Raw genomic sequence first — 24,721 nt, forward strand, 5'->3', positions numbered from 1 at the left:
AGCCCCAGGAGGAAGTCAGCACAGCACAGGGATGGTGGGAGCCCCTCATAATAAGCAGCCCCAGGAGGAAGTCAGCACAGCACAGGGATGGTGGGAGCCCCTCATAATAAGCATAGCACAGGGATGGTGGGAGCCCCTCATAATAAGCAGCCCCAGGAGGAAGTCAGCACAGCACAGGGATGGTGGGAGCCCCTCATAATAAGCATAGCACAGGGATGGTGGGAGCCCCTCATAATAAGCAGCCCCAGGAGAAAGTCAGCACAGCACAGGGATGGTGGGAGCCCCTCATAATGAGCATAGCACAGGGATGGTGGGAGCCCCTCATAATATGCACAGCAGAGGTACAGCCCCAGGAGGAAGACAGTACAGCACAGGGATGGTGGGAGCCCCTCATAATGAGCATAGCACAGGGATGGTGGGAGCCCCTCATATTATGCACAGCAGAGGTACAGCCCCAGGAGGATGTCAGCATAGCACAGGGATGGTGGGAGCCCCTCATAATAAGCAGCCCCAGGAGAAAGTCAGCACAGCACAGGGATGGTGGGAGCCCCTCATAATGGGCATAGCACAGGGATGGTGGGAGCCCCTCATAATATGCACAGCAGAGGTACAGCCCCAGGAGGAAGTCAGCACAGCACAGGGATGGTGGGAGACCCTCATAAGCAGCCCCAGGAGGAAGTCAGCACAGGGATGGTGGGAGCCCCTCATAATAAGCAGCCCCAGTAGAAATATGACACCGCTCAACCTCTTCAAAGAGGAGGGTACGGGCATATAGTACGGTGTGCTTTTTTTGGACAAGGAAGTGAGCCAAATGAAGAAAGAAGGTCTGTGTGCTCGATTAAAAAAAATGTTTATAGACATATACATGGTCTACTGGTCACGTGTTGAATTCCTCCGAGATCCATGCCTCATTCATTTTTAGAAATGTGAGGTGGTTAACACTGTCGTGAGCTAGGCGAGTACGCTTATCGGTCACGATCCCCCTGCTGTGCTGAACGTCCTTTCGGACAGGACACTGGATGAGGGGCAAGCCAACAGTTCGATTGCAAATTGGGCAAGCTCTGGCCAGAGGTCAAGCCTGCCCACCCAGTACTCCAGGGGTTCATCACTCCTCAGAGCGTCCACATCGGCCGTTAACCCAATGTAGTCGGACACCTGACGGTCTAGGCGTTCCCTGATGCTGCATCCGGATGACACCTGTCGATGGGTCGGCTGAAAGAATGACCTCATATCCGAAGTCACCAACACATCTTCAAGCCGGCCTCTTCTTGCCGGCGCTGTTGGATTGGTACCCGCAACTCCTTCTCTGGGAGTGGGAATTGCTCCTCTGCCAGCGCACGCAAAAGCAGAATGCAGCATTTCTCGAAGCAAGGCCTGGAAATGCTCCATTCTGCCAGCCCTCTGTGACGGCGGTAACATTTCCGCCATTTTGTGTTTGTACGGGGGGTCTAAGTACGTTGCCACCCAGTACTGGTCCTTGACCCTTATGCTTTTTATACGGGGTCCCTATTAAAGCACTGGAGCATGAAGGCCCCCATTTGCACTAAACTGGAAGCAGTGTGGTGGCCTGGCTCCTGCTCATCATCCAGGATAATTTCGTCCTCTTCATTCTCCTCTCCCCATCCACTCACAACAAGGATCCCAGAAAGGTTTAAAGCATGCTTTTCTTGCTCCTCCTTATCCGCCCCGGCACCATCCTCCTCTGACTTCTCTTCAGACTCTTGTTGTTCACTTGTCTCAGATAGAGTAGCCCCCCCTGGGAATTCATCCAGCATTGCGACTTCCTCATCTTCCGGCTCCTGCTCCTCCACAGCTTGATCAATGACACGACGCAAAGCACGCTCCATAAAGAAGGCATAAGGTACCATGTCACTGATGGCGCCATGGCTGAGACTGACCAGTTTGGTGATCTCCTCAAATGGCCGCAGAAGTCTGCATGCGTCACGCATGAGCAGCCACTGGCGCGGTTAAAAAAAAACAGCTCCCCAGAACCTGTTCTGCCGCAGAGTTCATACAGGTAGACATTAACTTCACGTTTCTGCTGGAGCAGCCTATCAAGCATTTAGAAGATTGAGTTCCATCGCGTCGGGCAATCGCAAATAAGACGTCTGACTGGCAGATTGTGTCTCCGCTGAATGTCAGCAAGGCGAGCCATGGCCGTGTAAGATCTTCTGAAATGGGCCGAGATTTTCCTTGCCTGCCGCAAGATGTCCTGGACCCCAGGGTATTTGACAATGAATCGCTGCACGACCAAGTTTAGGCAGATTGGCACCGTTGTCACACACCACTTTACCAACTGTCAAATTGAGCAGTGTTAGCCACTGATCTGCCTGTGAACGCAAAGCTGAAAGGAGTGCCGGGCCAGTGTGGCTCTTGGCTTCCAGGCACAACAGACGCAGCTCGGCATGGCAACGTCTCACCTGGCATGTCGAATAGGTTCTGGGGAGCTTGGGCGGCGCAGCGGAAGAGACGCTAGCAGCGGAAAAGGAGGAGTCAGCCGAGGAGGAGAGGGAGGAGGATGGAGTAGGAGGAGGAGGAGAAGGGCCAGGCCTGCATGCAATACGTGGCGGTAAAACCAAATCTACACGGGTGCCACGGGTTACATGCTTGATGGCCGTCAGAAGGTTCACCCAGTGGGCAGTAAAAGTGATTTACCTTCCCTGCCCGTGTTTGCTAGACCACGTGTCTGTGGTCAGATGTATCTTGGCACCGACACTGTGTGCCAGAGATACATTCACTTGTCGCTGAATGTGGCCATATAGCTCTGGGATGCCCTTCTGTGAGAAATACTTCCTTCCTGGGACCTTCCATTGTGGTGTTCCAATGGCCACAAATTTGCGAAAGTCCTCCGAGTCCACCAGTTTATATGGCAGTAGTTGGCGGGGTATGAGTTCTGACAAGCCAGCCGTCAACCGTTGGGCAAGAGGGTTATCCGGCGTCATCGTTTTTTTACGCTCAAACATTAGGCCCATGGAAGCCTGCCTTTTTGCAGAAAAACGTGAGCTTGGTGTGATGGAAGGTGGAGTGGAGGACAATTGTGAGGAGAATGAAAAGTAGAAGACGAGGCTGGACGGTGAGAGCCTGGAGTGTGGCTTTGTGTGTTCCGTTGCTCCCACTGGGCTCGGTGATGGCTGCTCATGTGCCTTCTTAAGGCGGTCATCCCTAGGTGAGTGTTGGGCTTACCGTGACTAATGCATTGACTGCAAAGATTGCAGATGGCAACGCTATTGTCAGCAGCGGACACGTTAAAAAAAGCCCACACTGCGGAGCCATGTGCCGGTGTCCTGGGAGCGCCAGATGTGACCGTACATGGTCGATGACTCGCTCCTGATACATTTGCAGTCTGCTTTGTCCCTCCTGTGCAATGTAAGTTATTCCTGCTTCTTCTCCCTATCTGCTGGTCCATATCTCCCTCTGAACTCCAATCCTCTTCCTCTCTTGTGAGCACCCACGTGACATCACAAGACACGTCATCATCGACGTCACCTTCCCCACCACTATAAGTAGAGATCTCGGAGGAGGCAGCAACACCAGGGACCAACCTCCTCCTTGGGCTGATCTGGGTACTGTCGTCAGACTGCTGAGTAGCGGTTGTTGCTACCTCCTCTTCCTGATCCAATACCAAGAGTGGCTGCGCATCAGAAATGTCTTGATATGGATCGGAAAATAATTCCTGTTACCCAAGCGGAAGGTATGTGGTGGTGGTGGTGTTGTTGGTGGTAGTGTCTTTAGGGGTGCACATAGCAGAGAGTGAAGAAGAGGGTGCAGATCGAGAGGATGAGGTGGGTGCAGAAGAGTAAAGCTGAGTGAGCCACTCAACCAAGTCTGGTGCGTCCTTTAAAGTAATTGAACGCACCTTCTGCAACTTCCCACTTTGGCTCAAGCCTGTTGCTCCTGCCCTACCCCTACCACCCCTGCGGAAGGGCCTGCCTCTTCCTCTGCCTGTGATTTTTTAAATGACCCTGTGACAAAACTCTCAGTCCCTATACTGTTGAAGGACTGCTGCAGTATAGGGCAGCTGTCAGCAGTAGTGCACCTCAACCCTATGTATTGTGGACCTATACCAGTCCTTATAGAATAGTAGACTGTACCTCACTCAACCCTATGTATTGTAGCACCCTAGACCAAGTTACCAGTCCTTATAAGGACCTTTGTGGAACAAGTAGGTTGTGTGTGACTGATTAGCAGACTGTACGTCAGTCCCTATACTGATGAAGGACTGCTGCAGTATAGGGCAGCTGTCAGCAGTAGTGCACCTCAACCCTATGTATTGTGGACCTATACCAGTCCTTATAGAATAGCAGACTGTACCTCACTCAACCCTATGTACTGTAGGACCCTAGACCAAGTTACCAGTCCTTATAAGGACCTTTGTGGAACAAGTAGGTTGTGACTGATTAGCAGACTGCAGCAGAAGGACAGCAGTCAAGTATAATATTCTTTCTATATTTGGAAGAAAGAATATTATACGTGTACAAGCCTATTACCATACCAGTCCTGAAAAGAACCTTTGTGGACCTAATATAGTAACAGCTACTGATTAAACTGACCCTCACTGCCTCACACACAGCTTCCTGCCTGTCCCTATATAAACTGACAAAACAGAGGCTGCTGGAACAATAACTTGAATAGCACTTTTGTGGACCTGATAGTAACAGCTAATGATTAAACTGACTGTCCCTGCAGCACACACAGTCCTGTCCCTTTCTCTAAACTGACAAAAGACACTCAGGCTGCTGCAACAATCAGTAGCACAGCAGTGCCTCAAACCTATATCCTGAACTACACCTAACACCTATACCAGTCCTGAAAAGAACTTTTGTGTAACAAATAGCTAGCGATTTGGGTCACTGCAATCTCTCTCTGCTCCACACAGCAACCTCTCCCTATAGTGACAGAAGAAAGAATGTAAAATGGCCGCCGAATCAGGTCTATTTATAAGTTAGGGGGAATGTCCAAGTGTCCATGTGCTGTAATGTCTCAATTGGCTGTACTGTACCCCATGATGGATGTGTCATCATAGGTCAAACTTCTTTTACACAGTAAACACGGAAGTCCGCCAGGCGAACGGCGGCAATAGTCCGCCGATCGGGCGGACCGCGAACAGCTGAAATTGACCGCGAAACGACCGCCGGGCGAACCGTTCGGCCATCACTACAGAGGAGTGGTGTCGCCCCTGTATGAGACTTGATTGTCAGTGAGCCCACATCCCTAGTACAATAGAAAAAGAATCCCTGAAAAAGAGTGTATATCCTCTGATGGGATTTTAAATAGTTTACTGGCAATAGGTAATAGTAGAAAGACTCTAATCTCTTCTACTCTTGTACTATTACCTATTGCCAGTAACCCTATTTAATTTCCCATCAGTGGATATACACTCTTTTTTAGTGATTCTTTTTGTATTATAAATACTGCCTGGAAACTGGAGATTGTCCATAGCAACCAAAAAGTGTCCCTTTATGTCAAAAGTGGTTTTAGACCAGCTAGAAAACAGCAATAGTAAATTAGAACACTTGCAAAATTGAGTGATAGTTAATCATGTGGAAATTAATTGTATTACTATTTATTACTATTATATTATTATTTTTTAGAATTATTTATATTTATTATATTATAAGTTATGATTTTGTGTTTCAAACTTCATCATACCCGGGATGTCTACTAGACTCTTGTTTGGACAGATTTAAGTGTGTTATTCCTAACACAAATCGCCAAATTTCTATGCAAAATAATTGTACTGCTTTGAGACGCAAAGATCTGACATAATCATACCGCCAGGGAGGCTACGGCTGGGTTCACACTATTGCAATTTGGATGCGGGAGCTGCAAAAATGTCAGTCCAGTGCATTCGTGCGGGAGCCTCAGCACAGAGCTCTGAAGGAATGGCACCAATGTTCAGTTTCTTCAAAGTACATGCGCTGGTGATGTTATCTCCATCTAGTGGTCAAGTTTTATAATGACACATCAATCTATACAATTCGTATTCGTCTTGAAAGGCAGCACCCTTTACAAAATCCATGATCACCTCCTAATCAATATCATCAACTAAAAATCGAACAAATAAAAAGAGACCGCAGGTGAAACGTGTTCCCCTCCCATGCAGGAAAGGTGCACAGAACGCCCCTTTCCTGTGTGAACAGACCATCAATGTCACCCCAAACCCGGGTAGCAGTCTTGTGACAAAATATGCTTGGCTCTCCGCTGAAAAAAAAAGTACAGGAGCTACTTTGGCGCTGGCTGCCCTATGCTGTCACACAACAAATGCACCAAAAAAAAGCAATGTGTCGGCCAGGTGTGAAGGCGGCCTGATTGTTAATGACAATTAAATATATGGCACATTGAACAATCTTTTCAGTCTTTTAATTGTATAGATCATTATTTTTCAAACTTTTATCAGTCAAGGCACCCTTTAAAAAATATGGACAGTCTGGGGGCTCCCCATTTCAAAAGGTAAAAACTATTCTAATAGTTTTGCATAACACAGCAGCATCCACACATGTAGGACCCCCAACATTAGGGGTGATTTATACTTCCAAAGCAAATCATCTTTTATAAACTGGTATTGACTAGGATTCCAAGGTTTCTCTTTTCCCTCAAATTTTCTCCATCACTCAGCTAAAGTGCCCTCAAGAAGGTTGTAATGGTGCACAATGGAAACCTGTGGCTAAAAGGCAGCTTTACCCACATGCTGGCTTGTATGCAATTTTGGGGCAATTTTCAGGCATTTTGCCAAGGCACCTCTGAAGAAACCTCACGGTGCCCCAGGGTGCCTGGACATCCTGGCTGATAAAAGCTGGTATAGATAATATGGTTATATATATATAACATTGTTTTAAGGCCCTCTTATGCTGGGTTGTCTCTGCCCAGACAATCCAGTGTTGTCTTGCTGCGATCCGCTACTCAGTTGTCACATCCTGGGTCCCATGCTGCCATCCTGGTCATTGAGAGTTGGCTGTCTCTTCTGGGTTCAGGCACAAGCCCCGCCCCCACCCCTCCAGATGATGCACGCCACGTCTGCCTATCAGATGCTGCGGATCCCTTCTCCTGTAGCCTCCTAGGATACATGATGTGGTATCCCAGGAGAGTGGTATGAAAAAAGTTAACTGAAGAATAGCATTTTACTATACAGAGGGGGGTGGGGGCTGTGAGTGCATGTAGGGTGGGTCATTTTAGGATTGTAGGCTCCACTTTAAAGTGTATCCCCAGCCAACTTTCACAAGGTGGCCTTCCTTATTGCCATCATGTCTGCGAGGTGAGTGCTAGCAATATTGTCTTGTATAAAACTTGTATGGACAAGGTTGTCTTGAGGCCTGGAGCCTCCTTTCATCGTAAAGTGGATGTAAACCTGATTCATGAACTTTTTTCATGTGCTCTGATTAAACCAAGAGTCCTTTGGTGAAATCGATTGGTCAGAAGTGATGATCTAGTGATCCTCTCTCCCATTCACTAACATACTTTTGACCAATAGATTCCAAGCCTGCCCACCACGACAAGGTAGACTCTTCTAGGGCAGGACCTACACTAAACTACACTAAGCTACCCTACTGGATGCTAATCATCGTTTTTCTAATGTTGGATGTATGTTTGTAGTAGGCCTCGTCCTATAATCTGTGTGTGCGATCTGCTCTCTCCTAATCAGTCGTTTTCTTTCCTTCAACCCCTCCAAATCTTCCAGTGTATGGCTATCTAAATGTGGTTCTAAAGCCCTAAGTTTTATCACTTTAATGCACTCTATGTACTAAGGAGAAGGACCTTCTCTGCTGACGCTGCCCACCCAACCCCCCTTTTCCTTACCTGAGCCCATCCGATCCAGCTTCCACCGCTGTCTCTCTCCTCATTGGACAGACTGATAGCAGTGGGAGCGATTGGCTACAGCTGCTCTCAATCAAATCCGATGACATGGGGGTGCGCGGTGGCCCGAGTCCCGCTTTCTGTGTCAATAGATGCAGCAGCGAGTCTCGGGAGTGAGCACGCACAGGTGCCCCCAGGGAAAGCAGCTTTCCGTGGGGGCACCCGATGAAGAGGAGGGTCCTGGAGTGCCAGTGGGGGGTACCCAGAGGGGACTGCTCTGTGCAAAACCATTACATAGAGTAGGTAAGTATAGGCATGTTTTGTATTTTTTTAATTTTTTTTAAATAAAAATACCCAGTCTAAAAAGAAAATATCTGTTATTACTATACTTATACATTCATACAATTTTTTTTTTTGTTTTTTTTCTCAAAACATCAATTACTATAAAACTACTAGAAGTATGCTGTATAGAGGAAAGATGTTAAATATTTATACATTTACATGTATACATTTTCTATATATTTTTTTCAAACCCTTAACTATTAGGCCCCCTTCACACGGGACGAATCGGATGGATGGGCTCCGCGAGCTCAGTGGGGGATCGCTCCGTTGATCCTCGCTGAGCCGGCAGATGACAGGTCTGTCTCCACTCCCTGTGCAGGGATGGACCTATCAGAGCCCCGCTGTTCTCTATGGGCAGATCGGATGAAAATGGACTGCATGACCGTTCTCATCCCATCCCATCCGATCCGCTGGACGGATGGCAAACATATCGCCATCTGTCTGTTTTGAGCAGATCTTGTCGGATCGGATGGCAGGTGGGTGTCAGTGGACACATCTTCACTGACATCCGCCTGCCCATATGAGTCAATGAGTGGCCGGCTCAGATCTGACTGAAAATGGATCCGAGAGGGTCAGTCGTGTAAAAGGGGCCTTACAGTTGTCACCAAACTGCAGCCCTGGGGCCAGATGTGGCCCTTTGCTTGCTTATATCCAGCCCTAGAGGCATTATTCCTCCCACTGACTCCAATGATGGGGCACTATTCCCCCATTGACACCAATGATGGGGCATTATTCCACCCACTGACTCCAATGATGGGGCACTATTCCCCCTACTGACTCCACTGATGGAGCATTATTCCCCCCACTGACTCCAATGATGGGGCACTATTCCCCTACTGACTCCAATGATGGGGCACTATTCCCCCTACTGACTCCAATGATGGGGCACTATTCCCCCTACTGACTCCAATGATGGGGCACTATTCCCCCTACTGACTCCAATGATGGGGCACTATTCCTCCCACTGACTCCAATAATGGGGCACTATTCTCCCACTGACTCCTATAATGGGGCACTATTCCCCCAGTGACTCCAATAATGGGGCACTATTCCTCCCACTGACTCCAATAATGGGGCACTCTTCCCCCACTGACTCAAATAATGGGGCACTATTCCCCCACTGACTCCAATAATTGGGCACTGTTTCCCCCACTGACTCCAATTATGGGGCACTATTCCCCCACTGACTCCAATAATGGGGCACTATTCCCCACTGACTCCAATGATGGGCCACTATTCCTCCCACTGACTCCATTAATGGGCCACTAGTCCTCCCACTGACTCCAATAATTGGGCACTATTTCCCCCACTGACTCAATAATGGGGCACTATTCCCCACTGACTCTAATGAAGGGCCACTATTCCCCCACTGACTCCAATGATGGGTCACTATTCCCCCACTGACTCCAATGATGGGGCACTATTCCCCCACTGACTCCAATAATGGGGCACTATTCCTCCCACTGACTCCAATAATGGGGCACTATTCCCCCACTGACTCCAATAATTGGGCACTATTTCCCCCTATTGACTCCAATAATGGGGCACTATTCATCCCACTGACTCCAATAATGGGGCACTATTTCCCCACTGACTCCAATAATGGGGCACTATTCCCCCACTGACTCCAATGATGGGCCACTATTCCTCCCACTGACTCCATTAATGGGCCACTATTCCTCCCACTGACTCCAATAATTGGGCACTATTTCCCCCACTGACTCCAATAATGGGGCACTATTTCCCCCACTGACTCCAATAATGGGGCACTATTCCTCCCACTGACTCCAATAATGGGGCACTATTCCTCCACTGACTGCAATAATGGGGTACTATTCCTCCCACTGATTCCAATAATGGGGCACTATTCCTCCACTGACTCCAATAATGGGGTACTATTCCTCCCACTGATTCCAATAATGGGGCACTATTCCCCCACTGACTCCAATGATGGGGCAGTATTCCCCCCCACTGAGTCCAATAATGGGGCACTATTCCTCCCACTGATTCCAATAATGGGGCACTATTCCTCCCACAGTAAACTGGTCCTTCTTTAGAAGGTTTGGAGAGCCCTGAACTAGTACTACACCACTTCATGTAATGTATATAAATAGAAAATCTGTCACACAATGGGGATTAGAAGCAGATATGGAGCACCATTGGGATCAACACGAATGGCAAACCTGTAGTTGAGCATTTCTTCAAAGCTGATTGGGGCACCAGCGGGCAGTCTGCGGGGCAGTCGGGGAACAGCAGCCCGGCACAGAGGACAGGTCCTGCTCTGCTGCGCCCATTGCTGGATGCATTGCGGGTGGAATTGGTGACTGCAGGGCAGAGTCGTAGTGTCTTCTCCTTCTTGAAAATCTATAAAACAAATGGTACATATCAGCTGGTCCTCACCACCCGGCTGGATGGGTGGCGGTGGTGATGGGGGTTGTTGAGGAGCTCTGCCGCGGTCTCTAGGAGAACGGCTCCTATGGTCCTCCTGTCTCCTCCTCCGACGGGCTCTAGACCTCGTCCGATGGGCGATGGGTGACTCTCCGCCATCCTGACGAGAACGCCTCTGCCGGGATCCGGGACGAGAAGGACGAGGCATTCCGATGGTATAGGGTGCCTTTTATACCTGAAAAAGGCTAAAAAATTATAATATTAATAATAATATTATAATTAGCAATAAGATGGTAGAAATAGCGATAACTATCAATTAAAATCCATAAAATCGCAGTCAGTCACGAGGAAAAGCAGTAAAACGCTGTGAGATCGCAGAGCAACAGCTCAGAGCAACCGCACTCAGCAACTCGTAATGAGAAGTGACCTGAGACAGGCTCAGCCTCATCCCCCTCTAGTAAGCGCCTGTCATTCATCTTATGGTGACCTCACAGCATCGTATTTGTTGCCCATATGTCATCATACAACACTGTACACATCTACATCTTATATCATTACATTCATTTCACATTTCATTACATTCTAATGGGTTTTTTAAGGGTTTCATTCTTTAAAATTGCCACTAGGTGGCAGTCTCCGTTTTCCCATAGCTAATTTGCATACCACTATGTCCCTGTCCAATCAGCTGAAGGCTGTGCAGTGAGGAGGGTGGGAGTTGGGCGCCATCTTGGCTAATGGTTGTGAATGAGAAATTGATATATGAGTTTATATTTGCTGGGAAAGCTGAAGAAATCACCCAATCCGGGAATTTTGGTGAGTGAGGAGAGCAGAGCTTTACAGGTGAGGAGTACAGAGGGGAGGAGAGCCTGGGGTAGGTAGGAGAAGGCGGTGGGGGGGAGGTAAGTAGGTGGGGGGTAGGTCACATGTATTGTTTGCTCTGTGGTGTGAGGTGAGCTCTGAGGCGTAATGGGGAGTATATGGGAGTATTTAGAGGTGATAATATCTGGGGGAGGGGAGACAGACATAGCTGGAGCCCCCCCATCACCCCTCATCTGCCCCCAGTCTGTGTCTCCTAATCCCCCCTCATCATTGCTGGATAAGAGGGGGTACAGGTGTGGGGGAGGGGAGGGGGGACTGTCACTAATACAGGGATGGTCACATGACACTTCCATGACCACTAATGATGGGGGGGGGGGTAAAAGTTTCTGTAAACCTCAGACATGAAATATGAAGAATGCATATCCCTCTATAGCTGGGGTCGGCAACCCGTCGATCCCCACACAGTGACTGGTCGATCGCCACCTCGGCTTGCCGAGCCGACTATCAGATGTGGGACTGTTTATTGGCAGCGGATGCCTAAAAAATGCATGGATAGTAGGTTATATGCTTTACAATGACATAGTTCACACCAGTGCTTGCATTTCCAGTGTGTTCCAGTTGCAGAGAAAAAAGAACATGCTGCATTTTTCCTTCACCGGACTGTACTGGAAGGCTATAAAACGCGTCAAAAATGCACCTAAATGCACTGGAACACACATGTCCTTAGGGCCGCTTCACACCATAGAAACGCAGTCCGGATGCCTTTCAGATGCTTTTCTGCATGCGCATTTTTGATGCATTCCAGTGCGTTTTTAAGGCAGTCCAGTGCATTTTTTTCCCCCCATTTTTTTTTTTAACGCTAAATAAGGACATGTGTGTTCCGGTGTATTTTTCGCGCGTTACAGTGCGTTTTTGATGCTTTTTACAGTGTTTCAATACAGTTCAGTGCAGAAAAAATGCAGCGTGTTCTACTTTTTTTTTTTACCAGAACTGCAAGCCCTGGTGTGAACTATGTCATTATAAACCATATAATCTACTTTCCATGCATTTTTAATGCTGGAAATAAAAAACGCACTGGACTGCATGTGGTGTGAACTGGCCCTAAATAAGGACATGTGCATTTCAGTGCGTTTTTGATGCGTTTTAATACGTTCCAGAAAAAACGTAGAACATGATGAATTTTTCCTGCACTGGGCTGTACTGAAACACTGTAAAACGCACTGAACTGCAACTAAATGCACCAAAAACTCACTGAAACACGCATTTCAGGTTAAGAAAATATAAGTAGAAAAAATGCACTGGACTGCACCAAAAATGCGCATGCAGAAAAGCATCTGGAATGCATCCGGACTGCATTTCTACGATGTGAACTGGGCCTAAATAAGGACATGTGTGTTTTAATGCATTTTTGGTGCATTTAGGTGCTTTGCAGTGTTTTTTTATGCGATTTACAGTGTTCCAGTGCAGGAAAAATGCAGCACGTTCTACTTTTTTTTCTGGAATGCACTGGTGTGAACTATGCCATTGAAAAGCATATAACTTACTTTACATGCGTTTTTGATGCAGAAAAAAATGCTCTTGACTGCACGTGGTGTGAAGCGGCCCTTAGGCCTGACTCTCACCTATGCAGGTTGCAGTTTTCATATTCCAGGTACATTTTGCATTTTTCATCCATTGAAGTCTATGGAACCAAAACCAGAAAAACATCCCCGGCCCTTTCCATAAAACGCATAGATGTGATCTATAGCCATACTGTAGTGTGTTTCTGAAAAACTAAAAACGCACTAAAAAATGCACAGGTGTGAACCAGGCCTTACCCGTGGGCTGAGATTCAGAGCTAGCTGTTAATCAGGCAGCTGGGTGGATCCCAACAATATGGTCGGGATCCTTCCAGATCCTATAGCTGCTCTGCCATGTCAGCTGACAACGGGCAATAGTGCTTGTCTCCCTTCCCAGGTACTGAGCGGCTGTACAGTACAGGAGTCACTGATAGCTGGTAGTTCACACCACATGCAGTCCAGTGTGTTTTTTTTCTGCATCAAAAACGCATGGAAAGTAGTTTATATGGTTTCCTATGGCATAGTTCACACCAGTGCGGTCAGTTCCGGGGCTTTCCAGTTCCAGAGAAAAAACAACATGCTGCATTTTTCCTGCACTGGAACACAGTAAAATGCATGAAAAATGCACTGTAATGCATCAAAAACGCACCGGATCCCATTAAAAAGAAAAGAAAAAAGCATCTGGAATGCATCCAAAATGCACTGGAACCAGGGCGCTACCACTAGGCGGACTAGGCAACTGCTGGCTATTTTACTCCTGCACTGTCCTTGCAACTACTCTGCCATGTCAAGTAGCGCCAACGCCACCCCTCCCCCCCCCCCCGCTCTGGCTGTCCAATGACATGTTTCCAGTCCACACAGACAGTAATCCCCCCTCTCTGCTCCATCATGCAGCGAGCCAGTAACACAATGTCACATGTGTCCAGTCCAGCAACCCCCAGGGCGCTCTCTGATGTGTCAGTGTCAGGCAGCAGCCGCCCCCCTCTCTCTTCTCCTCTCTCCGCTCTCCGACTGTCAGTCTGTAACATTTCATATCACACCGAGGCCGCTCTCCACTCTACAGTGTGTGTCCAGCAGCACAGCCACCCCCCCCCCCCCCCCCCCAACGCTTTCCTGGCCGTGTCACTGGAGCGGAGTATGGATGGAGGATGCATCATGGGATACAGCATGGCTGCGGCTCTCTTGGCTTGGGGACAGGTGGAGCCTGGGCTGGCTGGAACTATAAGGGGCACTCAGGCACCGCACTGACACAGAAGCAGCAGGCAGCCTGGCAGGTACACAGGCAGTACAGCAGAGTTAATGAGATTGTATATGTGATGACAATGAAACGTCATTTTAAAGCGGAGGTCCACCCTAAAGTGGACCTCCGCTCATCGGAACCCTCCCCCCCTCCGGCGCCACAATTGGCACCTTTCAGGGGGGAGTGGGGTGCAGATACCTGTACAGTACAGGTATTCTGCACCCACTTCCGGGATAGCTCTCTACGGAAAGGGGCGTAGATTACGCCCCTTTCCGCAAGTGCCCCGCTGCCTGCTGGGAAACACACAGATCCCAGAGGCAGCGGGGACCGTCCTTATTGCGCAGCGCGATTCGCGCATGCGCAGTAGGGAACCGGGAAATGAAGCCGAAAGGCTCTATTTCCTGATTCCCATACCCAAGATGGCGGCGGCAGCACCCGACAGACGATCTAGAGATAGGCTTCGGGTGCCGACATCGCGGGCGCGCTGGACAGGTAAGTGTCACTATTTTAAAAGTCAGCAGCTGCAGTATTTGTAGCTGCTGGCTTTTAAAAAAAAAAAAAACGCGGAGTCCCGGCGGACTCCCGCTATAAAATGTGTGAGTGTATATGTATTATACTGACTGATCTGGCAAATGTCCCCCCCCAGTCCGTATTTGATGGGCGCTGGTGAGTTTGTATTGGATGGGCGCTGGTGAGTCTGTATTGGATGGGCGCTGGTGAGTCTGTATTGGATGGGCGCTGGTGAGTCTGTATTGGATGGGCACATGTGAGTCTATATTTGATGTGCACATGTGTGTCTGTATTTGATGGGCACAGGTGAGTCTGTATTTGATGGGCACAGGTGAGTCTGTATTTGATGGGCACAGGTGAGTCTGTATTTGATGGGCACAGGTGAGTCTGTATTTGATGGGCACAGGTGAGTCTGTATTTGATGGGCACAGGTGAGTCTGTATTTGATGGGCACAGGTGAGTCTGTATTTGATGGGCACAGGTGAGTCTGTATTTGATGGGCGCTGGTGAGTCTGTATTTGATGAGCACTGGTAAAGCTCCATTAATGGGCACTGGAGTGTCTGTATTTGATGGGAGCTGGTGAAGTGGCATTGATGGGCATTGGTAGGCTGCATTGATGAGGGCTGGTGAGGCTGCATTTGATGGGCGCTTCATTAAAATGGTGGGGTGTACATGGGCAGGGTAAAGGGGGTGGAGCCGGGGGGTCAGCAAAATGTGGTTTCGCCTAGGGTGTCAAAAATCCTTGCTCCAGCCCTGACTGGAACGCACCACAAAATGAATTAAAAACACGCATGCAGAAGCGCATCCGGAGCAGATCTGTAATGCGTTTTTATGGTGTGAACTGAAGCCGTATGGGCAGAATTATTATTGCATGTTTATTCTGACATGTGCTGCACAATGCTCTATTCTGTTTTTCTGGTGGATTTATTTTTCTACTATAAATGGATTATCTTATTAACAATAGAGAGAGTAACAATAGACTCTCAAATGTTTAATATTAATAATTTTGAATAAAAAAAAATGCAATGATTGTATTGTGGACGGTTCCCACTGGTGCGATACCAGACATCGCATGTGATTTGCACATTTAGCCATACAGGTTGACAAACCTCATGCAGGACCCTTTTTTTGTTCCGCACCAGAATTCCTGTCCGAATTGACAGGCGCGACAGCATTTAAAATCTGTAACCAGGAGCACTGGAGCAGGAGGCTGAGGAGCATGCGGCGACAGCAGAACGGAGGAGCCCTGCATCCAGGCAATCCAGAGTCCACGGGGTGTCAAGGATGGAGTGGCAGCCCATAGCCCAGCCGACGGTGACAGCAGGTGATGGTGGCAGCCGCAGGGGGTGATGATGGCGGAGGGTAATGGTGGCAGGGAGCGTGGAGGCAGGAGGTGATTGGACTAAATAACCCGTCCTTATTATATCGAAAATAACAAAAATATGTTTTTATACCTTTTAATATCTACCTTAAATCACATTGCTATTTGCCTAGTGTACTTGTTTGTAGCCTAAATACTGAAATTTGCACTTAAAAATAAAAAAATTTAACTTTTGTGAGAAGCCAGTAAAAACTTGGCTGTGCCAGTAAATTTTGGGTGTTGTGCCAGTAAATTTCAATCTGGTAGGTTGGCAACACTGCCCCCCGTCCCGCTGACTTGCAGCGCGGTGATCTCCCAATATGTGCCCCGGTATAGCCGTCTCACCGGACCAGGGCTTATAAATCCCCTCGGCTTAATATCCAAAATGTCCCCCGTAAGAAGGGACATTTCAGAGCTTTCTAATTGGTCAGCGCTGTCACATGGGTGGCACCGACCAATCAGATCCACGTAGCCCGTCCTGTGAGCGGGGAAATAGAGTGAATGCCGAGGGGATTTCTAAGCCCTGGTCCGGTGAGGCGGCTATACTGGGTCTCAGAACGGAAGATTGCCACGCTCCAGGTCAGGGGGGAGGGGGTCCTGTGTAAGTTCACCTTACAGATTTTTCTGTAAAGGGGAACTTACACTTTAAGCAGTCAGAATCGTTCAAGGCTGCATCACCCACCTGTGGTGTAGCAGGCCCTGGTTAGGACCTTGTAGCTGCCACAGTTGCAGTGTGTTAGGCCTTGGTCTGAACAGAGGAGAAATGCTGGGCCTTGTGGTCTCCCCAGTTGTAGTATAGCATTAGCAGACCCTGTTTAGGACACAGATGGAAAAGCTGAGCCTTGTAATCCCCCCCCCCCAGTTGCAGAGTAGTAGTCCTTGATTCAGAGAGGAGGATTACTGAGACTCGTAGTCCCCCCAGTTGTAGTGTAGTGGGCCTTGGTTAGTCTTTTCTGTGGGTGTGCTTTGGACCCGCTATGGGGGGGTTGGAGACCGGTAGCCCCCCCATGTGTGCGTTGGACTGGCTATGGAGGGAGGTTGGAGGATGCTAATCAGACTGGTTGTGGGGGGAGGTCGGAGGCTCATATTGTCTTTTGCAGTTATGCCTTGGACCGGCAATGAGGGGAGATTGGAGGTGGGAAATTTTTTCTGGCAAGCATTCATTGGACTGGCTGTTTTTCCAGGCGTGCGTTTCACTAGCTATATGGGAAGGTGATTTCACATAGGATTGCAAATATATGCAACCAAAACCTCTGTGTTTTAAATAATTTTTTAACTAGTTTAGACTTTCAATGTATTTCTTAATTTGGAGATGACATTAGAGTAGAGTTAGGGACCGCACTTTGCAGAGGTGCCTTGACGTGGCAGTGCGGCTTCACATATATTTGCAAATGTGTCCACAAAAAGGGGGCGATTTACTACAACTGGTGCATGCATCTGGTGCAGCTGTGCATGGTAGCCAATCATCTTCTAACTTCAGCTTGTTCAATTAGGCTTTGACAATAAAACCTGGAAGCTGATTGGTTTCTATGTAGAGCTGCACCAAATTTTGCACTCTGGTTTTAGTAAATTTCCCCTAAACTGTTCAAACAATTTAGACATTTTTATTTTGCTGGCTAGCTGGTAAGTGTCCTGGAAGACTGTGTGTATTGTATTGTTCTGTGAACTGCCATGCTTAACCCCTTCCCAACCAGCCACCGCAGTTATACTGCGGCAGGTTGGCTCCCCTGGAACAGACAGATCTCCGTGCTGTCAGGGGTGAGGAGAGCGATCTGCGATCCTGCCTCAGCTGCTGCCTCTGCATTTAAAGGGTGTAGGGACCAATGTATGTAATGCGGGCAGTGTGGCAGGGCCCCATGATCTCCTATTGCCCAGGGGCCCCATGAGTTGTCAGTCCACCGCTGGGTCACATGACACCAGGGAGGGAAAATTGCTAAATGGGCCCAATTTGGACATTTTCACTTAGGGGTGTACTCACTTTTTGTTGCCAGCGGTTTAGACATTAATGGTTGTGTGTTAAGTGGCATTTATTCAGTGTTGTCACATGAAAAGATGTAATAAAATATTTATCTAGAAACTGTAAGTCAGGGGTGTTCAACCTTTTGAAGAGTGGGGGCAACATAAAATGATTGTAAAGTCTTGTTTTTTTTCCCTATAAAAATAATAAACCTGTTATACTTCCCTTCTCTATTGCTGTGGATTTGCACAGAGTAGCCCCAATCCTCCTCTTCGGTGCTCCTGACTCCTCCCTCCTGTCACGTGTTCCCACAGTCAGCAGCTTGCTATGGGGGCACCCGAGCCGAATCGCAGCTCTTGCTCTTGTGTCTCAGCCAATCAGTAGAGAGAATCTCAGATGGCCGAGACACTCATGCACATCACTTGACAGAGATAGGGCTCAGGTAAGTATTATGCCGCCTACACACGACCAGAATTTTGACAGCAAAGGTCCGATGGAACGAGTCCGTCGGACAATTCGATCGTGTGTGGGCTCCATCGGACCTTTGCTTGCCAAAAATCCGGCAGACTTTAGAAATAGAACATGTTTTACATTTTCCCGCCAGAACTCCGCCGGACCGAGAAATCCGTTCATGTGTATGCTAGTCCGACGGACAAAAACTGACATTAGGGCAGCTATTGGCTACTGGCTATGAACTTCCTTATTCTAGTCCGGTCGTACGCCATCATGTTCGAATCCGTCTGACTTTGGTGTGATTGTGTGTGTCCAAGTCTGTTCATTCGGAAAGTAAGTCGGAAAGACTGTCGGACCTAGTCCATCAAAGTCCGCTCGTGTGTACACGGCATAAGGAGAGGCTGCTGCACACAGGTTTTTTTATCTTAATGCATAGAATTTACAACTCCTTTAAGTGATTTGGTAACCGGTCACAGCCCATAATGAACTATGAGGTTTTACCACCCCCTAAACCGCAAATGTCAATGAGCCCTTACTGTCCTGAGCCTGTAAGCCTGCTTTCACACTGATGCGCTGTGGTTTACTTACACGACAAGTGCAGCGCAATGATGCACCTGCGGCTTTCCTGCGGGCTAGCTGCGTTTTGCCATAGACTTTTAATATATCTTGTGGGTGTGGGGCACTTTCTGAAAGCACAGCAACTTGCAGGATATAATAGAAGTCTATGGCTCAGTGTAGCTAACCCGCAGGAAAGCTGCAGGTGCACTATCAGTGTGAAAACAGCCTAATAACCCATTTTTATAAGTGCTAAATGCCTATTGCAAAAGTGCAATGTATATGATGTTTAATACTCTGACCTTTTTCTCTTTCAGCTTCTGCTGGCATCCCTCTCCAGGCTGCTAGGAATGTCCCAGGAGAAGTGCACTCGGTATCAGTCTGCCTGGTACAGGAGCTGGCGCTACAGAGGAAGCATCGGCTTATGCGGCTCCCTCCCTCCACCTGTTTCCTCCTCTGCCAGTGCTGGGTCCATGCACTCTGATCAGGGCCGTCTTTAATTTTTATTGGGCCCTGGGCAAACATTTTATTGGGGCCCCCCTCCATTCTGAGACATACAAAAAATAGCAGGTAGACTCAAAATCAGTTTACTACAGCAGATCACGCAGTGATTGCAATTGTTTGCCAGAGGTTACAGCCTATCCTTACTGCTGGTTGCTAGAGGTTACAACACGTAATTTCTGCTTGCCGATTGGTTGCTAAAGGTTAATGCACATCATTACCACTTACTGATTGGCTGCTAGAGATTAAAGCAGATCACTACTGTTCGCTGATTGGTTGCTACAGGTTAATGCACATCATTACCTCTCACTGAGCAGTGGAGCAATCCTAAATAATTGACCAAGTAAAGGGGCACATTAATACACATACTAGAGGAGAGTGTCAGAGAGTGCAGACACATTACAGGAGAGGTTCAGAGACTGCAGAAATACTACAGGAGACAATCAGAGACTGCGGACATACTGCAGGAGACAATCAGAGACTGGCGACATACTGCAGGAGACAATCAGAGACTGCAAACATACTGCAGGAGACAGTCAGAGACTGCGGACATACTGCAGGAGACAATCAGAGACTGTGGACATACTGCAGGAGACAATAAAAGACTGCGGACATACTTCGGGAGAAAATCAGAGACTGCGAACATACTGCAGGAGACAGAGACTGCGGACATGCTACAGGTGATGGTCAGAGAACTTTGAGCAATGTACAGCTTGACAGTTGAATAACACAGCTCAGGGTTTAAGCAGTCAGGCATTTTATGGGTGCAAGGACATACCTGGGCAGCCAAACACACTACATACATTTAGAGGTATGTGGGCGGGGCCTCCATTCTCTGATCTCACTACAACAGCCGGGAGCTCCACTGATGCTTTGTAGGGGGGCCCCATTACCCGTGAATTGGGGCCCCGATGAAGGTTTTGCTGAGTGCACAGGGGACACGGGAGGCTGTATTCCTGCGCTAGCCAGCTGAGAGGGGGCGGGCCGGGAGCTCCACTGACGCTCTGACCCCGCCCCCCGTGCAGCCTGTATGCTCGGAACAGAGTGGCTGTAGTGAGAGCCAGTGATCGGAGTGGGAGCGTCAGTGGAGCTCCTGGCCCCGCCCCCTCTATACTGGCTGGGGAACACAGAGGTCCGGGGGCGGGGCCGAGAGCTCCACTGACGCTCCCACACCGATCACTGGCTCTCACTACAGCCGCTTTGTTCCGAGCATACAGCCTGCACGGGGGCGGGGTCAGAGCATCAGTGGAGCTCCCGGCCCCGCCCCCACTCAGCTGACTACCACAGGAATACAGCCTCCCGTCCCGTGTCCTCTGCGCACTCTGCAAAACCTTCATTGGGGCCCCAATTCGTGGGTAGCAGTGCGGGCCCCCCTACAAACATTGGGCCCAGGGCAGGTGCCCCGTTTGCCCTGCGCTAAAGACGGCCCTGACTCTGATGCTCCGGGATGGCGGGTTGCAAACCCATTGATCACGAGTTGGGCTTGCCGACCCACCCTCCCAGAGCATGGGCATGTACTTTCCTGGTTTGAGGTCGGGCCACATCAAAGGTCTCCGAGGACCACATGTGGCCTGCAGGCCACAGGTTAAGCACCCCTGGCATAAGTGAATGAAAAAAATTAGGGATGCACGGAAATGATGGCCGCCGAAAAACGGCCGATAATGGAGCCGAAAATGGGATGGGGCCTGGGCGGGGGGTGGGACTCCGCCCCCTGCCCTTGGTGCCGCCCATCATGGGGGTGTCCTATAGCGCAGGAGAGCCACCTCCGCCGCCTGATCGATCACAGCTCCGGGAACATCACAGCTTTCATTTCAATAGCTGTGCAATCCCGAGCCACACTCGGGATTGCATTGCAGGATCCTGGTGCAGTGTACTTACCTTGTCCCCAGGATCCTGCAATATTCCCCCCCCCCCCCCGCTGCGTCTGCGGACTGTGTCTTCCACCCGAAGACTCTGTGTGCCGGACTCCATTCCCTGCGAGTGGCGCACGGGGGTAGAGCCCAGCGGCAAATTCAAAAATGTGAAAAATCATAATACATACAGTACACTGTAATCTTAACAATTACATTACTGTATGAAATGATTTCACATCCCTTTTTCCCCTAGTGCTTTGTCCAGTGCCCTGCATGCAGTTTTATATTATAAATACAGAGGAGTGGTGTCACCCCTGTATGAGACTTGATTGTCAGGGAACCCACATCCCTAGTACAATAGAAAAAGAATCCCTGAAAAAGAGTGTATATCCTCTGATGGGATTTTAAATAGGGTTACTGGCAATAGGTAATAGTACAAGAGTTTCTAAGCTCTTCTACTCTTGTACTATTACCTATTGCCAGTAACCCTATTTAATTTCCCATCAGAGGATATACACTTACACTTTTTTTTAGCGATTCTTTTTGTATTATAAATACTACCTGGAAACTGCAGATTGTCCATAGCAACCAAAAAGTGTCCCTTTATGTCAAAAGTGGTTTTAGACCAGTTAGAAAACAGTGATAGTAAATTAGAACACTTTCAAAATTGAGTGACAGTGAATCATGGGGAAATTAATTTTATTATTATTATATTATTATTTTCTAGAATTATTTATATTTATTATATTATAAATTATAATTTTGTGTTCAAACTTCATCATACCCGGGATGTCTACTAGACTCTTGTTTGGACAGATTTGTGTTATTCCTAAGAATTACAGGCCTACAATATAAATGGCCAAATTCCTATGCAAAATAATTGTACTGCTTTGAGACGCAAAAATCAGACATAATCATACCGCCAGGGAGGCTACGGCTGGGTTCACACTATTGCAAATTGGATGCGGGAGCTGCAAAAACATCACTCCGGCGCATGCGTGAGGGAGCCTCAGGCACAGCACAGAGCTCTGAAGGAATGGCATGAATATTCCGTTTCTTCAATGTACATGCGCTGGTGACGTCACTGGCTGCTGCTCACTGGAATATCTCTTAAACAGTGCACGCTTATTAAATATTCCTATTACCTACAGGTAATCTTTATTATAAACTTACCTATAGGTAAAAATGTCATAAAAGACTTTACTATCACTTTAATTCAGAGTGGATAATCCATCTCCATCTAGTGGTCAAATTTTATAATGACACATCAATCTATACAATTCGTATTCGTCTTGAAAGGCAGCACCCTTTACAAAATCCACGGTCACCTCCTAATCAATTTCATCAACTAATAATCTAACAAATAAAAACAGACTGCAGGTGAAACAGCGTGTTCACCTCCCATGCAGGAAATGTGCACAGAATGCCCCTTTCCTGTGTGAACAGACCCTCAATGTCACCCCAAACCCGGGTAGCAGTCGTGTGACAAAATATACCGGAAAAAAGAAAGCTGCAGGAGCTACTTTGGCGCTGGCTGCCCTATGCTGTCACACAACAAATACACCAAAAAAAGCAACGTGTCGGCCAGGTGTGAAGGCGGCCTGATTGTTAATGGCAATTAGATCTATGGCACATTGAACAATCTTTTCAGTTTTTTAATTGTATAGATCATTATTTTTCAAACTTTTATCAGTCAAGGCACCCTTTACAAAGTATGGACAGTCTGGGGGCTCCCCATTTCAACAGGTAAAAACTATTCTAATAGTTTTGCATAACACAGCAGCATCCACACATGTAGGACCCCCAACATTAGGGGTGATTTATACTTCCAAAGAAAATCATCTTTTGCAAACTGGTATTGACTTCCAATGAATTCCAATGTTTCTCTTTTCCCTCAATTTTAACTGAAGAATAGCATTTTACTATACAGAGGGGGGTGGGGGGCTGTGAGTGCATGTAGGGGGGGTCATTTTAGGATTGTAGGCTCCACTTTAAAGTGTATCCCCAGCCAACTTTCAGAAGGTGGCCTTCCTTATTGCCATCATGTCTGCGAGGTGAGTACTCAGGGCTGTCTTTAATATTGATTGGGCCCTGGGCAAAAATTCTCATGGGGCCCCCAACACCAAAGGCCAACCCCACCCCATGCAATTTCGCTCTCCGCCTGCTCTGAGATATACAATAAATAGCAGCTAGACTCAAAATCGGTTTACTGTATCAGATGAGGCATGAATGAAAGGATTCTACACCAAGCCCCAATGTAATGAGAAGATTTACACTGACCACCAATGTAACTGCGACATTTAGCCTGCGTTCACATTTGTGAGTCAGGAACGCATGCAAAATCTGCAGCTGCCCTTTAGCAGATACACAGTAATGCCATCAATTGTTAATGACACCCTCACACATCCGCTGACATGTGCCTCGGCACCGTGTGATTTTGAAAAAGGGTTAGGGACCTTCTTCTGCATTTCTAGCACATAGAGCAGCCCATTGAAATGAATGGGCTGCCCCACACGTGACCTACATCTTTATCCACCCTGTCAGTACACCTTTGCATCATAAAACCCCTGCTAATCTCTGCACCCCAAACCTTCCCCATCCTCTCCACACCAACCCACCACCCCCTTTAACTCTACCTGCCTACTCTGCTCATCTTTGGACCCACCTATTCGCTTGCCTTTGCAGAACAGGCAGATGTTAGGCTTAATGACCACAGTTGTAGGCAGGACTTTCAAGCATGCCCCTTTACCTCCCCAGTGGGCAGCATTCAGTATAGGTGATGGTGGATTTGACCTGGGGGGGGGGGGCATGATATACATATGAATGCCGCCACAATTTACATGTAAACACAGGGTCTGCAGGTGACAACAATAGGGCAGAGCTGGGCAGCATTAGTAGCAGCACTTCACACTGAGATATTGGGACACGGCACGGGACTAAAAAGCCAAGGAACAAGGGAATTTAAACCAGGATAGTTGGCAAGTATGTGGCAGCTGCTTTGGGCCCCACAACAATGACAGGGCCCAGGGCAGCTGCCCCTTTTGCCCTGCCTTAAAAACGGTCCTGCTTTCAGTAATTGAATGTTTGTACACTCAATCTGGTGTGTGAGGGTCTTAAAAAGGTTGAGGCAATGGATAGGGAACCCATCCTATCCAGCCGCTTCTATACAGGGGTTGCACTACAGTTCATATTGTTCATGGTTATAATAAAATAATAAATGTATAGAAGGGTGTTGGATTTATATGTGCAGGTGTCCTTATTACAGTCTAGGAATCAAACCATCACATTCCCTTTATTTATCGGCACTGGTGTGACTGGCTAAACAGAACTTTCATAATATTGGTAAAATTATAACCAGCGTTAAATTTCTATTTAGTTTTAGAGCCAGTTCA

At 47.9% G+C, this 24,721-nt stretch overlaps 1 long non-coding RNA gene across 1 annotated transcript in view; it reads left to right on the plus strand.

Annotated features, from left to right (window-relative positions):
- The window catches only part of LOC143976173 (uncharacterized), a 74,909-nt gene extending 58,396 nt beyond the window's left edge, over positions 1-16,513 (plus strand). The window contains exon 3 of the long non-coding RNA XR_013272541.1: positions 15,793-16,513. This is a non-coding gene — a long non-coding RNA (uncharacterized LOC143976173). The remainder of the gene's footprint in view (positions 1-15,792) is intronic.
- The last annotated feature ends 8,208 nt before the right edge of the window (positions 16,514-24,721 follow it).

The sequence above is a fragment of the Lithobates pipiens genome, unplaced genomic scaffold (assembly GCF_037356315.1).
Source record: "Lithobates pipiens isolate NorthernLeopardFrog02 unplaced genomic scaffold, aLitPip1_a1.2 Scaffold_13, whole genome shotgun sequence".
In the NCBI taxonomy this organism is placed as follows: domain Eukaryota; kingdom Metazoa; phylum Chordata; class Amphibia; order Anura; family Ranidae; genus Lithobates; species Lithobates pipiens.